Below are 5,000 nucleotides of genomic sequence, written 5' to 3' on the forward strand. Positions count from 1 at the left end.
ATAGAATTTGATGGTCTATATACACCCCCCCCCACACCTCCTTTGTTCCCTTTCTTCTACACTCTGGAAGTAAAGAGCCATTCCAAGCCCGTCTGTGGTGATGTCACTTCCTGGCTGGCTGCCCGCCCAGTACAACAGACAGACAGCCAGGCTCCCAGTAAGTCTTACTGGTTTAGCCGAGCTGTCGATCAAGCCGGGGCTCTCTTCAGAACTTTTTCTCCAACGGCTGGATGTCAACTGGCAGCTTTCCCTCTTCTGCAGTTGATGGTGCCGGCTGCGCTACCGGCTGCGCTACCGGCTGCGCTACCGGCTCCTGGCTTCATCCAGAACAAGGAGAACTCGGGCTCATGTCTCAGCCGCAAAGTAAGACCGGTCATCCCTCGGTACAGAGACACAATGCGGTGATATGCTTCCGGGTGCCACAGTGACTCAGTCGGCAGCAAGAAGGTCCTGGTTTCAAAACCCAACGAGAATCAGAGGCCGACCTGTGTGTTACAGCCATATCCCAATCTAGGGTCAAAACTAAGCCTAGAGTCCAAACCAAATATACAGCCTAAACTAAATCTAGAGTCCAAACTAAACCTAGAGTCCAAACTAAACCTAGAGTCCAAACCAAATATACAGCCTAAACTAAATCTAGAGTCCAAAGTAAACCTAGAGTCCAAACTAAACCTAGAGTCCAAACCAAATATACAGCCTAAACTAAATCTAGAGTCCAAACTAAACCTAGAGTCCAAACTAAACCTAGAGTCCAAACCAAATATACAGCCTAAACTAAATCTAGAGTCCAAAGTAAACCTAGAGTCCAAACTAAACCTAGAGTCCAAACCAAATATACAGCCTAAACTAAATCTAGAGTCCAAACTAAACCTAGAGTCCAAACTAAACCTAGAGTCCAAACCAAATATACAGCCTAAACTAAATCTAGAGTCCAAAGTAAACCTAGAGTCCAAACTAAACCTAGAGTCCAAACCAAATATACAGCCTAAACTAAATCTAGAGTCCAAACTAAACCTAGAGTCCAAACTAAACCTAGAGTCCAAACCAAATATACAGCCTAAAATAAACTGGAGTCCAAACTAAAAGTAGAGGCTAAACTAAATTCTAGAGTCCAAACTAAACCCAGAGTCCAAACTGAATATCCAGCCTAAACTAAAGCTGGATCTGGAACTAAACTAGAGTCCAAACCAAACACCGGAGTAAGTTTGCATGTTCTCCCTGTGTCGTTGTGGGGTTCCTCCGAAAGAGGAGAAAGTCAGACGCTCCGGCCGCCGGTTTCCCAAGGCGCCTCATGGTTACAACGGGGTTACTATGGGTCACATGCAGAACAGACTCTGCATAAAAACAATAAAGTGCTGAACCGTGCATGGGTCCCGACAGAACCGTCTCCTGAAATGTCTGCCGCCATTCAGCGCAAATAAAAGGGCCGTGACCCCGCCGGCGGCCTTGGTTTCCGAGCGATGAGCCTGTCTCCCGCCGTCCTCTGTGTCTCTTTGGGGGACGGCGCTGCGCTGGCGTTTGGGATTAGGGGGAGCGCAGCTGTCGGCCCCGTGATCAAAGCTGGTCGGGGCTCGGGCGCTGTCGGTCCCACTGTTTCGGCGGGGCCATTCTGCCCGGGATTACCACACCTGTGGTTCAGGGATTAATCCCGGCAGAGACATGGGAACCAGGGACAGGGGGGCCCCCCGAAAAGGTCCGTAAGACGGACAAAGGAGGAGGGTGTCCGGGGCTTTTTTAACAAGTCCAGGGCAAAGGGTGGCACCATTAGGAGGTGTGAATACCGCGGTGGCCGGGACGGGGCCCGGTACGAGACGGACACCGCCGGTGGTTAGAATGAAGGGGACAGAGTCGTCCGAAGCGGCTGCCGGCCCGGACCCTCCTGGCGTCAGATGGCTCCGCTCGCCCTCTGACGCGCTGACGATGCAGAAAATCCGCTGTTGTTTGGCCTGTTTGCCGGATCCGGATCGCATTTTTTTACCCATCCCTCTGCTCTGATCCAGTTCATGTTGGAGCTTAACGTCGCTGGTCCCAGCCCCCGGGTCTTTGAAACTTAAGGGAGTTTGTGTGTGTGTGTGCATGTGCATGTGCTTGTGTGGGGACAATCCCTCTAAAGCAGCTGTCCGTTGAGCTGAACCCCTTTCGCCGAGTGGTCCAAATCCTCCGGTCGAGGTCTTTGCGTTCTCATCAGTCTGCTGGAGGCGTGGCGGCCCGACATCCCCCCTCCCGGGTACAGCGGGAGAAGCCTCGGTCGTCGCCGCCGATGGGACTCCGTTGGAGACCCGAGGCAACAAAAAACAAAACAACCAAAACATATCTATACGGAGGCCGCGCGCACCTGACCGAGCTGCTGCCTTTTCACACATCAGTGATTCATCAGTGATTCATCAGTGATTCATCAGTGATTCATCAGTGATTCATCAGTGATTCATCAGTGATTCGACCTGAGCGTCGTGCTGCCCCTGCGATTCCACAACAGGCCACGAGGGGGCGGCAGAGCCCCGTCCTCGTTGCAGCTGTTTGTCCGCGACGTTCACACGTTTATTCCAAACACACACACACAGCGCGATCAAATTGTCACTGTTATATGTGTTCATCAGGTTGTCAGTCATTAAATGCGCCCATTCAGGTACGACCAAAGTTCAAAGGTTAAAGTTCCCCTCGGGGATTGGAATGTGATGAACTAAAAGAGTTTAAATACTAAACGCATTGGCTGTTATTGCCGTGAATGATGCAGTGGACGGACCATGGACTCTTTCTTTCCATGGTTACAGTCGCAGCTTAACTTTACAATGGAGCTGTGGTGGTAACTCGAGTCGTCATTGTCATTCTGCGTTGGAGCTGTGTCCCCCGCTACAGCCACAGCTGCATGATCGACCAGGAGCTGGGTCCAGGGTTTGGTGGATGGTGCTTTTCCTGCAAAACTAAAAGTGAACCTGTCTTGAAGTTACCACTCACTTTAATGCACAATGACTGATTTAAAGTTTGAATCGATGTCTCGCTGTTTTAGCAGAATAGATATGTTCTGGTTCAGTATATATTTTAGGTTGATGTGACGTCTTATTCGGCTCCAGTCGTATATATTAATGCGTTATAATTCCATGGCAGAGCCACGCATTGTTTTTTATTCCTTTTCAATGTTGTTTTGTTTTTCTCTACTTGCATTATCTTTTATTTTTTTAACCTAATTTTACTAATTTTTCAGACACTTTTATCAGTTTTCATAAATCTCTTTCCTGCTGCAACATTATTAACATTGTAATTCGAATTATTATTTTCAGACGTAACCTCTGTATTTAATATTCACTCATTATGATGCTGCAGTATAGATTTACACCACTGGGTGTCAGTGGTGCACCACGGTTGCTCTGCTACGTGTAGCGCTGCTCTGTCTGCGTCCTAAAGGTCCTACCTCTACATCCTACTGCACCTCTACATCCTGCTGCACCTCTACATCCTGCTGCACCTCTACATCCTGCTGCACCTCTACATCCTGCTGCACCTCTACATCCTACTGCACCTCTACATCCTACTGCACCTCTACATCCTGCTGCACCTCTACATCCTACTGCACCTCTACATCCTGCTGCACCTCTACATCCTACTGCACCTCTACATCCTGCTGCACCTCTACATCCTACTGCACCTCTACATCCTACTGCACCTCTACATCCTGCTGCACCTCTACATCCTACTGCACCTCTACATCCTGCTGCACCTCTACATCCTGCTGCACCTCTACATCCTACTGCACCTCTACATCCTACTGCACCTCTACATCCTGCTGCACCTCTACATCCTGCTGCCCCCCTACATCCTACTGCACCTCTACATCCTACTGCACCTCTACATCCTACTGCACTTCTACATCCTACTGCACTTCTACATCCTACTGTACCCCTACATCCTTCTGTACCTCTACATCCTACTGCACTTCTACATCCTACTGTACCCCTACATCCCACTGTACCTCTACATCCTACTGCACCTCTACATCCTTCTGCACCTCTACATCCTACTGTACCTCTACATCCTACTGCACTTCTACATCCTTCTGCACCTCTACATCCTTCTGCACCTCTACATCCTACTGTACCTCTACATCCTACTGTACCTCTACATCCTACTGCACTTCTACATCCTACTGTGCCTCTACATCATACTGTACCTCTACATCCTTCTGCACCTCTACATCCTACTGTACCTCTACATCCTTCTGCACTTCTACATCCTACTGTACCTCTACATCCTGCTGCACCTCTACATCCTTCTGCACCTCTACATCCTACTGTACCTCTACATCCTTCTGCACCTCTACATCCTACTGTACCTCTACATCCTACTGTACCTCTACATCCTTCTGCACCTCTACATCCTACCCTACCTCTACATCCTTCTGCACCTCTACATCCTACTGTACCTCTACATTCTACTGTACCTCTACATCCTAATGCGTGGAAAACACCATTTGGGTGGCATGCTGTCGGCGAAACTGCCACAACTCATTTATGTCCCTTTTCCATCTACTCTACATCAGTTTGTTGGAACAAAATAAAGAAGGAGATTCAGGACCAACTTTTTTACAATAATTTTCACTTTTAAAACGTTATTGTATTGGAGTCAAAGATTAATGTTGAAAAAACGCCTTTAAACATATATCAATTTATATACATTTTAAATAAAAACATGTAAAAAATTGTTAAACCTACATTTATTTTTAGCTTTCCTCAACGTTAAAAGTACATATTATAACCTACATTTAAGTAGGGAATTTGGGAAAGAGCCCCAGGCAACACTACTTATTTCATCACCTCCGACTGAATGTGACTGTTCTAACAAAGATCCTTTACCCAAAAAGTGGAAGATCAGAAGAAATGGTTTTGGTTTATTTGTCCAAGTACGTTTCCACGTCCGAGGAAAGTGTCTTAGTCTGAGCTGCTGCGTTGTTGTCCGTTGTTGTTGGGACAGACATGACAAAACAAAACAAATCTTAATCTAAAAGA

This window comes from Zeus faber (genome assembly GCF_960531495.2).
Source record: "Zeus faber genome assembly, chromosome: 18".
Taxonomy (NCBI): domain Eukaryota; kingdom Metazoa; phylum Chordata; class Actinopteri; order Zeiformes; family Zeidae; genus Zeus; species Zeus faber.